Raw genomic sequence first — 14,389 nt, forward strand, 5'->3', positions numbered from 1 at the left:
TCATTTATAACCAGAAGTTTGTACCTTCGGATTTCCTTCACCCATTTCACCTACCCCCCTCGTCCCCATCTATGGCAACCACCAATCAGTTCCCTGTACCTATGAGACTGTTTGTTTATTTTTTAGATTCCCCATTTAAGTGCTATCATAAGGTACTTGTCTTTCTCTGATTTATTTCACTTAGCATAACGCCTACAAGGTTCATCATGTTGCTGCAAGTGGCAAGATCGCATTCTTTTTTGTTGCGGAATAATATTCCATGATATATACTACACTTTTAAAATCCATTTATCCATCAAAGTACACTCAGTTTGTTCTATATTTGATTATTGTAAATAACGTTGCAATAAACATAGGGGCGCATGTATCTTTTTGAATTAGTGTTTTTGTTTACTTCAGATAAATATCCAGAAGTGGAACTGCTGGATCATAAGGCAGTTCTATTTTTCATTTTTTGAGGAACCTCCACACTGTTTTCCATAGTATCTGCACTAAATTACATTCCTACCAACAGTATATGGGGATTTCCATTTCTCCACATCTTCCCCAACACGTGTGTGTGTATGTGTGTGTGCATACAACAGCCATTCTAACAGGTGTGAGGTGATATCTCATTCCAGTTTTGAGTTGCGTTTCCCTGATGAGTAGTGGTGTTGAGTATTTTTTCATGTACCTGTTGGCCATCTGTATGCCTTCTTTGGAAAAATATATGTTAAAAAAATATATGTTCAGATTCTCTGTTCATTTTTCATTCGATTGCTTTTTTTTTGCTGAGTCATATGAGTTCTTTATATATTTTGAATGTTAGCCCCTTTATCATATATATTATTTGCAAATATTTTCTCCCATTTGGTAGGTTTGCTTTTTCATTTTGTGATAGTTTCCTTTGCTGTGCAGAAGCTTTTTAGTTTGATGTAGTTTCACTTTTTATTTTTGCTTTTGGTGTCAAATCCAAAAAATAATTGCCAAAACTAATGTCAAAGAACTTACCCTCTAAGTTTTCTTCTAGGGCTTTTAAGGTTTCGGGTCTTACATTCAATACATATAATACATTTTGGGTTTATTTTTACCTATGGTATAACATAGTGGTCCAGTTTCATTTTTTTTTTTTGCATGTGGCTGTTCAGTTTTCCCAACATCATTTATTGAAGAGACTACACTCCTTTTTTTAAAAAATATATTTTTTAAATTTATTCATGAGAGACCAGAGAGAGAGAGAGAGGCAGAAACACAGGCAGAGGGAGAAGCAGGCTCCATGCAGGAAGCCCAATGTGGGACTTGATCCCGGGACTCTGGGATTATACCTTGAGCAAAAGGCAGATGCTCAACCACTGAGCCGCCCAGGTGTCCCAAGGGACTATACTCTTATTTTTTTTGGGGGGGGGGACTATACTCTTAAAATGGGTGCATTTTCAATAAAGTTAATTTTAATAATAATTATTTAGCTGCACCATATGAAAAATTGCAGCTACTCAACCAATTATGACTTATGAAATGTCATTTTTTACAGATAGCTCAATCTAATTTATTAATGAATGAGAAATATTATTTGGAATTAACTCAAACTGAATTTTTGAAAGCATTTTTACTATAAATAATATTTGTGTGACAATACATGCATCTTTCCCGTAAGAATCACTGTTAGAGGACCACTATTTTTGATGGATAATTGGAAATGGTAAGAAAAAAGTCATTAAATGCTATTTTTTAAAAAGATTTTATTTATTCATGAAAGACACAGAGAGAGAGAGAGAGAGAGGGGCAAAGACACAGGCAGAGGGAGAAGCAGGCTCCATGCAAGGAACCTGATGTGGGACTCGATCCTATATTCAGGAATCATGCCCTGAGTCTGCCCTGAGGCAGACGCTCAACCACTGAGCCACCCAAGTGTCCCAAATGCTATTTTTATTTTAAGTTTAGGATCTCTTACACCTAGTTACTTTTGATCAACTTTAATCAAGAGTTATATAGCCCCATCTAGCACAAATTTAAATCAACAAACATAATACTTTCAAAAGGATGCTGAAAGATGGTCTTAAAAATAACAATTTTAGAAGTCAAAAAATTTATTTTCTTCTCAGAAAACTAGAAATACTAATTTCTTAGGATGAAGACAATATTTGACAAACTTCTTGATAAGAGCTATAAAAGCATTTTGGGGGGTTGGTTAAGTACTTGCCTCTTGATATTAGCTCAGCTCATGATCTCAGGGTCATGAGATGGAGCCCCAGGTTAGGCTCTGTGCTGGGTGTGGGGCCTGCTTGGGATTCTCTTTCTCCCTCTGCCCTAATCCCTGCCCCCACCCTATTCTCTACTTCTCAAAATAAAATAAAATTAAAATTAAAACATTCTGGGATTGTTGATTCACTATATTGTATACCTGAAAATAATATAACACTGTATGTTGTTGTTGTTAGATTTTATTTATTTATTTATTAGAGACACGGAGAGGCAGAGACACAGGCAGAGGGAGAAGCAGGCTCCACGCAGGGAGCCCGATGCGGAACTCGATTCCAGGACTCCAGGATCACGCCCTGGGCTGAAGGCGGCGCTAAACCGCTAAACCGCTAAGCCACCGGGGCTGCCCTATAACACTGTATGTTAACTATACTAAAATGAGTTATAAAAGCATTTAAATATAAAATTCAAGATACCCTCCTTAACAGTAAATGAAACAATGTCATTTGCCTAATTTAGAAATCTTAGTTTATTTATTTTTTTTTAAGATTTTATTTATTTATTCATGAAAGACACAGAGAGAGAGAGAGGCAGAGACATAGGCAGAGGAGAAGCAGGCTCCCTGCAGGGAGCCCGATGTGGGACTCGATCCCAGGACCGTCGAATCATGCCCTGAGCTGAAGACACTCAACTGCTGAGCCACCCAGGCATCCCAGAAATCTTAGTTTAAAAAAAACAGCAACAAATTTTCAGACACAATTACAAAAATGTAGTCAATTTCAAAAAGCATGAAATTCTTGTTTCTCATATTGTTTTGTCCTATATGTGTTTATGTTTCTATTTTAGGATGATTAAGAACTTCACTGCAGTCAAGAAGTCCTTCTGGGAAAAAAAGAACTATTGAGGTTCATTATTACAAAAATAGAATGAAGAATAAAGAGCAGCAAATAGACTGTGACAACCTGGAAAGGCAATGACAACATAGTCAGCTTTCGCTCACTTTCAGCTCCTTCTGAAATATTTTCCTTGCTGATATCCAAGTGGTTAGATCAATTGTCAAGGAGTGGTTAGTTTCTAAAGGACAAGCCAAGGTATTTGAGGCGAACTGATGTAAAACATACACTAGAAGCATTTCAGGTGAAATTGGTCTCTTGGAAGGATTGCCAGATAAAATACAGCATGGCCAGTTAAATTCATATTTCACACAAAATTTTTTACTATAGGTATGTCCCATGCAGTATTCATTATACAGAAAAAAATATTTCTTATTAATCTGAAAATCAAAATTAACTTGGTGTCCTGTATCTTTATTTGCTTTATCTGTCCACTCTATCTCATTGAGTGATTAATATAATTCAGTAAAATAATAGTTCATAACCTATCAGAGATTTTGTAAAATATACTTAACAGACTCTTAAAACAAGATTGAACAAACTGGCAGGGTTCCCTCCTTATCTTTCAGGTACATTGTCAATATTGTTTTCTGGAAAACAAATGTTATTCAATTGTATGGATAAAAAGTAAGTAATTAATAAAACCCATTTGTATGAGGGAAATAGCCAACAGCACATTGCTTCAGTAAAGACTATAATGATTCTGGATTACATATAGTCCAGCCTTCAGAGAGGAGAAACCTTTCTGAGAAAGGTTAACAGGAACTACATCTTAATTTCCTTTGGGAAATTCCCTATGCATTTGGCTATGACACTATCCTGTGTGTACACACACAGACACACAGACACACAGACACCCTTTCTATTTGTTTCTGTTGTGATAGAGTTTATTTTATCTAAAAGAAATTGGAAGGTGTTTACTTGGACCATGTCATTAACATTTCCAACTTGCTGAGTGGTTCCCATGTTTCTCAGAGGTCTTCACCCTGTAAAGGCTGATGGATGGGCTGACCGAGCCTTCTAGACTTCAGTTGGTGTAATGTGAGCTCAGTGCCTGGAAACAATAAAACAGCAATTTTCTGAGAGATTTGCCTGCAAAAGAGCCAGGAACATAAAAGCCTTTTCCGTTTCCCACCCTAAGCCTCTTCTTTTCTCTCAGTCCCAGGAGGGGTTTGGGAGACTGTATCCTGTCAGGTTAATTGAGGTTGACATTAAATGTAGTCTCAGCAGCAGCCACTCTAATGGCTAGAAGGGAAAGACCCCTGGAGTAGGAATCAGAAGAGCCAGGCTCCAGTCTGGCCAGAGTAGAGGCTTCAAGTCATGAACAACAGAAGCAAAGGCCGCAGGGGTGAGAAAATGTCAGATCTTTTCTCTCGAAAGCTGGATGATACCATCCAGTCATGATTTGTTTGACAAGCAATGGTTCTGGCTCTGGTAGTGCCTTTGAACTAGGAGAAGGCTTGTCCTCAGGTAAGTCCATCAGAACTGGGCCAGAATGTCTAACTTCATGCTGGGTAATGACCACAGAGAGCTGTGCCATGAAACTGGGTATCCTCATGTTACGAGCTAAGAAGGGATATGCACGCTCAACCATGTGTCCTAGAGATAGATTCAGAGTAAGGAGATCTAGACTAGAGTGATGTGAAGGGCTACCAGTGGGATTTTGGTTGCCCAAGGCAGTTTCATAACAGTAAGCAATAAACTTTAACTCTGGAGAAGTCTAGATTCAGGATACCCCTTCTAGTACCATAGCCCAATGGTTACTTTCTGATTTAAAATGCATGGAATTGGGGATCCTTGGGTGGCTCAGTGGTCTGGCACCTGCCTTTGGCTCAGGGCATGATCCTGGAGTCTCGGGATCAAGTCTCACATCGGGCTCCCTGCGTGGAGCCTGCTTCTCCCTCTGCCTGTGTCTCTGCCTCTCTCTCTCTCTCTCTCTCTCTCTCTCTCTGGGTCTCTCATGAATAAATAAATAAAATCTTAAAAAAAATAAAATTCATGGAATTGTGATAATTCTGCCCACATTTGCCACTGCTTCTTCGGTAATCTAACAATTGTGTAATAGCAACAATTGTATAATAATTTATTTCCAGATTCACCCAGTAATCTGTAGCTATTCCAAATAATAAATAACTATAAAGTCTCTGGATATCCTAAAAAATAATGTTGGAAAAGTCTCACTTCATGAACTTTTTGGCTCTCATGAGGAAACTGCCTATATTTTCAGGGTTTAAAATTCTAATAGAAGTTAACTTACATAGAAAAAAGTTGTCCAGGGACACCTGGGTGGCTCAGCGGTTGGGCGTCTGCCTTTGGCTCAGGGTATGCGCCTGGGTCCGGGGATCAAGTCCCACATCGGGCTCCCTGCAGGGAGTTTGCTTCTCTCTCTGCCTATGTCTCTGCCTCTCTCATGAATAAATAAATAAATCTTTAAGAGAAAAAAAGAAAAAGGTAGCCCAGGGTGCCTGAGCTCCTTTTACCTCGGGGCAAGGCCAGAAGCCTGTGTTAAACTCACACTCAAGATGGCAAAGGCAAGAGGGGCTGGGAGGAATATGCTAAATGCTGAGGAGAGTTGGATTCTTCTGAGATGGAGGAAACAGATAATTGAAACCAGGCCTTTCAAACTCATAGGTTTCCACCACTGGTGGACACTTCTATTCCCCCCACGCAGTGCCTCAGCAGGGGGTAGCACAATGAAGGGATGGGAGCACAGGGATACCCTGAAAATGAACACAAATCGTTATAGCCTTGAAAGCCTCAGCAGGTCCAGCGGCCAAGCCATGAGGAGACAAAAGCAGCAGATGCCATGGGTAACAGGACTGTAAATAGAACACACACCCACCTCAGAATGGAGGTATGAGCCAGAGATGAAGACAACATTTCTAATCCAAACTGGAACACTCTCCAATCTTCCATACTGATGTTGGACTGACATCACTGGCCTTGGTCTAGATACTGGTCCCAAAGCAGCTAAGTGTTGGTCACTGTCAACTACTTCTTGCACAGAGCAATAACAGGGAGACCATCTGGAGCCATCTTTTCCAGCCTCAGCTAGAAGTCAGAGGACAGACTGACCACCAGGCAGAAGCAGGCTGGACTTCTAAGGCCCTGCCTTGGTCATAGGAGCCATGGGAAGCATGTGAACAGTGACCAGCCATTGTGGGGTTTTTCCAGAAGGACACTCTGATTCTTCTGGTTCAGTCTCCTATCTCCTGTCTAGCCTTCTTCCTGGCATTACTTCCAGGCCTCTGCTGGCAGTAGTACTTTTGGGACTGATTGTGATGGTGATTTTCTGTTTAATGGATGAGTGAGCATTTCCATAAAATGCATCTCATATTACTAACATCACTAATTTCTTCGCTTTCTTGCATCCAATCAGTCATTCCACTTCATCTGTGGATTTCATTAATGGGCCATTGACTCCCTCTTCCAGATCATTAGTGAAGATGTCAAATTCTGACTGGACCTAATACCAGTTCCCATGGCTCAAAGCTGGCTTCCCTGAGAGCTCCCCCGGGAGGCATTCATCACTGCTGTATGTGTGCTTTCTTTATCCCAAACCAATTTTAACCTATTTTGCAAGAAACACTTGTTAAGATGTTGTAAAAATTAATGTTTCTCCAAGGAAGTCCCAATTTTCATAGGACCAGAACAGATGGCCACATGACATGGTACAAAATACACATTCCTGAAACCCTGGCTCCCACTGACCAGATAGAACAGGCTCGTTTATCCATTCATTCCTGTCTCTGGAAGAACAAAGGGATTACACCCTTCTGTGATAATCCTCTGTGCTTTTCATGCCTTTCCAGCATCACACTTTTCTGTTGATTTGCCTTTTCTATTTGACAGAAGCTTTTGATTTCAGTCCATCTTCCTGGTTCTGTTAGGATGCTTTATGGAAACCAGCAGGTTACTGGATTGGCAGTGGAACACACGTAGACGGCGGAGACTGCAGTTGAGAGAAGATGATGTTCGTCATGGCTGGAAGAGCAGGTATTGTTCCTGGGGTTTCTTAACCTTTCTTTACCTTCTCCCAGTGTAAATCAGGTTCTTGTGATGAGAACTGAATCAGAGAAAATGATCTAGTAGATCAGATCAATTTCTTTTTCTTTTTAATCCCTAGATGCCTTGCTATACAGAGTATTCAAGTTTCAACACCAATTTTTTCTTCTTTGCCTTGTAATTTCCTTCTGAAATTCAGGAAAAGAGGAGTGCTTTTCTTCCCTCTATTAGAATACTTTTTGGGGGGGCACCTGGGTGACTCAGTGGTTGAGTGTCTGCCTTTGGCTCAGGTCATGATCCTGGGGTCCTGGGATGGAGTCCCACATCAGCTCCCCGCAGGGAGCCTGCTTCTCCTTCTACCTATGTCTCTTCCTCTCGCTCTGTGTCTCTCATGAATAAATGAATAAAATCTTTAAAAGAAATAAAAAAATAAAAATATAGCTCTACCATCACTATGACTTGTGAATAATGCTTATGGAGGCACACTGAAAAGAAAACTATAAAATGAAATGGGAAGAAACTATCTTTCAGCTTGGAGTCCAAACTGAAAATGGATCTTCCATTAGCCAAGTGTTGTGGCATTTCCTGAGCAAACTATTAAACATTTTCCAGGCAACATGATCTCTGATATCACTGTCTAATCACTTCACACCAAAAAGCATGTGGGTTATATCATGTAACTCAAAAACTATTCTGGAAACTAAGGTACCACTGGATCTTTGGATGCATTTCCAAGATATATTTGATTTTGTACTGTAATATATAGAATAGTATAGCTTAGCATAGCATTGCAGAACAAATATATAGCATAATAGTTAGAGTATTGACTTTGGAAACTCCATTGGTTCAAATCCCGGCCCTGCCACATATTAGCTATGTGATCTTGGGGCTATATTTAATCTCTTTGAGCCTTAGTTTCACTCTATGAAAATGTGATAATAAACCTACCAATTGTGAGGATTAAGTGAGTGTATTAGGATTCGCCAAAGAAAAGGGATATATATTGGCTCATGTGATTGTGGAGGCTTGAGCAGTCCAAAATGTGATAGAGCAGGCTGGCAGGCTGGACACTCAGGGAACAGTTACAGTTTGAATCTACAGGTGGTCTCCAGTAGAATTCCTTCTGTCACAGGAGAGGCCAATCACTGACTTACTAAGGCCCCCAACTGATTGGATGAGGCCCACCCACATTATGGAGGATAATCTGTGTTACTCAGTCTACAGATTTTTTTTTAAACATTTTATTTATTTATTCATGAGAGACACAGAGAGACAGAGACACAGGCAAAGGGAGAAGCAGGCTCCATGCAGGGAGCCCGATGTGGGACTCGATCCCAGGACCCCAAAATCACACCCTGAGTCGAAGGCAGACCCTTAACTGCTGAGCCACCCATGCATCCCAAAGTCTACAGATTTAAATATTAGTTTTATCCCCAAAAACACCTTCACAAAAAAATCCAGAAGAACAAATATCTGGGCACTGTGGCCCAGCCAAGTTGACATGTTAAAGTGAACCATCACAGTGAGGTAAGATTTCTACAGAGAAAGGAGCTGATAGTGCAGACAACATTTGATAAAAACATGTCATTATTTTATGTATCCCAGTGGCTTAGGGGATGAGGATAAAGTTGCTGATTTTAAGAGGAGTTCTTTGCTGGAAGTTTCTGATAAAGATTGGCTGGTATATGGCTATGGAGAAGTGGAGTGATTGCCAGTTTACTGCTTAAGACTAGAAGTATTTTTGACCCTGCAAACTAGCTGTTCTCTTTCACAAAGAAAAGAGAAGGCTGGAAGGATGTGGAACTACAAACTCTCGCACCACTGATGTAAAACAAAATATTTTTAGGATGACTCATCAATGATAAACAGCTGTACTCTCTTAACTCCAGGGAACTATAAGGTCAATACTGTAGTAAGAAATAAGTGTATACACTTAATTTTGTATTTTTCTCTTCCAAACCGTACACAAAGTGAAGAATCAGATGTTCTAGAAGATACGCCCTCAAAATAGTGCAGGTAGAGAATAGAGTACGAGAATAAAAATGTAAATGCACCAATTAATACTCTGGGGAACAAACTTTTAAGACATAAGGTTTTCTATAAATAAATTCAACACAAATTCCATTCTGACTTGGTGACTGATAATGATCTTGCCTGGATCTGATATGTTTCAGAGGTGGAAGAGCTCAGCAAAGATATTTCCATCCTACACATATCACCACCCCCTGGAAAATAAAACCATCTATTAAAGTACAGAATGGTCAATAGACAGACAGTGGATGTCAAGGAGACTACAGGTTTATAAATGCAAGAATAATTTTTAAATGGTTTAAATGAGCTTTAATGGAAAGGGCATTGAAATGGAGACAGAATCGACAACTGGTGGATGTTTCCTTCTAGAAATGTTCTCCTCTTTCTATTGGGAAATGTCCTAAGCCAAGTTACTTCTCTTGTAACATTAAGAAAATAATATGACCTGTCCTACTTTCCAGAGGAGTTGTGATTGTCACATACTGCAAGGTATGTGAAAGCACTTCGAAAATGAAATGATGTAAGTGGAGTTACTATTTTTAGTATTAAAAAGAAGAGAGGAGAGACAGAGTAGAAAATGGGAAAGGTAACAGCTTTAGAATCAGCCGTCTGGAGGCTGAATACTAACTGTGCCTCTCTCTCCTTGTGTGACTGTGAGAAATTCTCTACTTCTTGGAAAATATCAGGCTTTATAAATGGAAGTTTCCAGGTGTGTGGCCACTTGGAGTATAGAGGGGAAAGCGCATGCATGAATACGTAAGAAGCAAGGACAGGTAAAAACTCCGCCATTAACAGTGCATTAGAAGTGGATGCAAGCATACTATTTCACACAGGAAATGCTAAAAAAGAAAGTTTCCGTTTTGCAGGGCTAAGAATAATATACTTCTGTAAAATGATTTTACAGTGGGCCAGGGAGAGTGGGGAAAGAACAAAGGAGCAAAGCTGGATGGGTGTAAGTGAACAGGAAAGAGGTCTCAGGCAGCCAGCTGGAACCCACTTGACTGAGCTTCCAGCAATTCCATAAGCGACAGATCCCAGGGCAGTGAAACCTTGTCAGTCAGTAGCATGGCAGGCTTTCTCCAATCTCAAATTAGGAAAGCAAAACAAAACAAGTAAAGGACTGACTCTTGGGACTTACTCTAAGATGGAAGAGAAGGCATGCTTGAGTCTAAACTCAAAGGATACTTCTTGGGTGCCTATTAGTAAGCTATTGCCTCTTGATTCCAAATCCATCTTTCTGTAGTCAGCCTCGTGATGGTGGGCCTGGGACTCTGTACACCACATCTCTGTTTTGCCAATTGATTCCATATCAGGCTATTTGTGCCAATAGGGGGCACCAGAAAAAAAAAAAAGGAAGGTTGAGGAAAAAGAAAGGATTGCTCCCTTCTCTTTGCTGCCTGTGGGCTTCGAGGTCCTGGGAGTATCACCTAGCAACACTTCTTCACTATAATAGCAGCAGTTTCTTCTTGTAATTTCTTTAACACTTGCAGATCCACATCCATTGTATTTCCTTGCAGATATCTATGCCAGGCAGTCAGCACCCACCCTCCTCCCAGGTCTGGGTCCCAGTAGCCTTCTCTGGGCTCAGAGACACCAGAGCCCAGTGTAGTGTACACTCCGCCAAAGGATGCTCACTCTCACCATGTCCCCTCAACATCGGGCTTGGTCACTGCATTCTTACAAAAAAAGAAGAAATATAAGAGAATAGTGATCATGAAAGAAGATGTAAATTCTCTCTCTTTGCGTAGAAATCCTAACAATCAGGGATCTCTGGGTGACTCAGCGGTTTGGCGCCTGCCTTTGGCTCAGGGCGTGATCCTGGAGACCTGGGATTGAGTCCCACATTGGGCTCCCTGCATGGAGCCTGCTTCTCCCTCTGCCTGTGTCTCTGCCTCTCTCTCTCTCTCTCTCTCTCTCTCTGTCTCTCATGAATAAATAAATAAAATCTTAAAAAAAAAGAAATCCTAACAATCTATAAAATAACTACTAGAACTAATGAACTCGTCAAAGTCACAGGATCAATGACTATACTCAAATCAGTTGAGTTTTTATATACTCCAGCACACAACATGAATATTAAATTTTAAAACTTCCATACATAATAGCATCAAAAGCCACAAACCCCTGAGAGGTTATGATTCTGTCATACAAGATTTAGTATAAACTTTTGATCAAGTAACAATAAATGGTGCGGTCTCTCCCATAGCTAGAACACATGGATTGTCTAGCTATCAGCAACAGGAAGTGGGAATGGCTCCCTCATTATTATACCAAATAACCCACTTGCAGAGTTTTTGCATCCATCTCTACAACTTTAAGTTCTGCTGCTTGGAGGTCTCGGTTTCTAAGAAAGAAGTCCTTACAGCAATGGCCCATGGAACTGGAGTTTGAGACTGCTATCACTGCTATCAGATCATTTTGAGTCACTCACATCATTAAATCACCAGGCAAAGAAGGAGGTTGCTCTGCTGGGTAGCTGATCTGGATTATCAAGAGGAAATTGGATTGGTGCCTACAAATGTGAAAAGGGAGGATCATTTCTGAAACCTAGGGAATTCTCTCTGGTTGCTCTTTTTTTTTTTTTTAAAGATGTTATTTATTCATGGGAGACATAGACACAGAGAGAGGCAGAGACACAGGCAGAGGGAGAAGCAGGCTCCACACAGGAAGCCCAATGTGGGACTTGATCCGGGTCTCCAGGATCACACCGTGGGCCGACGAAGGCAGGTGCTAAACCGCTGAGCCACCCAGGTGTCCTTCCAATTCCTCTTAATATCATCATTTCCAATAGTAAAAGCAAACTGAAAACTACTATTAGTAATAAAGGAAAAAGCCACTGAAGACTTTTAGGTAATGAACCCTGACCAGTGGAGATCCTGGCTGATGGAAACGGAAGCATGGAGTGTGAAATGGAAGAAGGAAGTTATTAATACCAATCAGCCACAGCCTGGTGATGAGTTCCAGGAATGAAATGGTGGTGGCTTCACATAGTTTCTTGTTTGCTGTTGTATGTGTTTCCATATATATATTAACTATTATATTCTTCTCTTTCTTTTTCATATTTCTTAACATGTTTAATTGAAGGCTAAATCTATGATTTAATATTTAGGGAATGGAGTAGATAGGATTGGGATTGAAAGTGAGAAATAATTAACATACTTCAGAGATAACTTGAAATTATTTACAGTATGGGTTTTCCCACCCTGCCGTATGGCTGTCTTCAGCTCAGGTCATGATCCTAGGGTGTGGGATTGAGCTCCAAGTTGGGCTCTGCGCTCACTGAGGAGTTGGCTTCTCCATCCCCCTTACTTGTGCTTTCACTCTCTCTCTAATACATTTAAAAAAAAAAAAAGAACCCATTAAATATCCATTTATATTTATTTTTACCTTATCTTTAAAATTTCTGTTTTATAAGTATATTATATATTATTAGAAAAATACATGTATAACTAATAAACACATAAACACATACATCAGGGGTGTGTGCTAAAAAAAAAAAAAAAAAGCATGACCAAAAGAAGTTTAGAGACCATAAGGCTAGAGCATAGTGGTTTGGAGATCAGGAATATAGCTTTGCTACCTCTGTGTGGGCTATTTAGCTCTGCAAATAAGCCGCTCTATTTCAAAGTTACAGGCTATGCTTACCCATCCATTCTGTGCCATCCTACCCATGTAGTAGGTCAGAAATTGATGGTGCCTTAATAGAATACATCTTTCCTGCTTAACAGTGAGTCCACATCATTGGTGTCAGATCCGAAGGTCAGTGCTTACACATCCTGAACAAATGGGTCTACTGTGGTCACCTGACTTAGCCAGCAACCTCTCAGAGACCTAGTTTGTTGATAGTTAACTCTTACTTTTGCATTTTATTTCACAGAAGTATCTACAAATGACACTTTGTAGATTTTTAAAAATATTTTATTTATTTATTCATGAGAGACAGAGAGAGAGATAGAGAGAGAGAGAGAGAGAGAGAGAGGCAGAGACACAGGCAGAGGGAGAAGCAGGCTCCATGTGGGGAGCCTGATGTGGGACTTGATCCCAGGTCTCGAAGGCAGCGCTAAACCACTGAGCCACCCGGGCTGCCCACAAATGACACTTTGAAGCTCCATTACTACAGTGATGACATGTTCACAAAAGTCCTGAAGAATTACACATATTCTCCCTCCACAATCAAACCAGAAGACTGTAAATTATGCTCAGTTTTGGGTATTAGAGCAGTGTAGCACTCTATTACCAAAAATATTTCATTAACTTGGGTACTTCCACTGGCCAAGCCTGACAACCAATCTGTACTGCCTTCCTTTTGTTCTATTATCCATCCAATTCCTCCATCCATGTTCTCACTGACTGCACCTGTATTTACTGAACACCTACTGAGTGAACAATCAAAACTTACAGATGAAGAGAATGTCAAAGTCCTCACTCTCCTTATGCATAAAGTCGGGATTTGAACTCAAGTGACCTTAAAATTCTCTAGCAGAGTCAGAGACCTGCACCAAATGTTCATCATGGGCGTTCTAAGTTGCCTTCTGATTGATCAAGTTAGCTAAACTCCTTCATCAGAAGAGTGAAGACCTGTTTCCTTCCTGCCTAAGTATCCTTATAAATTGTTACTGGATCCAGATCCTGAAATATTCTAATGATCATTACCTGGAAGCTCACAGGCCACCAGGACAAGAAGCTGCTTTGTCTCCAAGGCTGCCCACCAGCAGCCTGGCACAGCATGTCTGAGGATGAAGGACCCCCTTTCTTTCTTTTTTTAAAAGATGTATTTATTTATTTGAGAGAGGGACAGCAAGAGGGAGGGAGGGAGCAGAAGGAAGGGCAGAGGCAGAGGGAGAGAGAGAGAGAATCTCAAGCAGACTCCATGCTGAGCACAGAGCCTGACTCAGGGCTCAATCTCATGACCCTGAGATCAGACCTGAGCCAAAAGCAAAAGTCAGATGCTTTAACTGACTGTGTCACCCAGGACCCCTGAAGGACCCCCTTTAATTTTATAGACAAAATGTTTCTCTCTTAAAAATAACTGATATTTTTGACAGATTGCAAACTGTAGAGGCTCTGCTCAGTAGGAAACAGACCTTGTTTGGGGAGAAAGCACTTCATTTCTGGATTGTTTAGATAAGAGAGACCAGAGCTTTTTAGGGAAACCAAAAAAAGGTTTCAGGTGACCCCGAATGTTAGAAGAGTTTTCCTTGTTGATAAGAAGAGGCACACTCATCTGAATGACTGCCAGCACACGAACACATCCACACAGTTATATGCCTTAACATTTATCT

Source organism: Vulpes lagopus, chromosome 21, assembly GCF_018345385.1.
Source record: "Vulpes lagopus strain Blue_001 chromosome 21, ASM1834538v1, whole genome shotgun sequence".
Taxonomy (NCBI): domain Eukaryota; kingdom Metazoa; phylum Chordata; class Mammalia; order Carnivora; family Canidae; genus Vulpes; species Vulpes lagopus.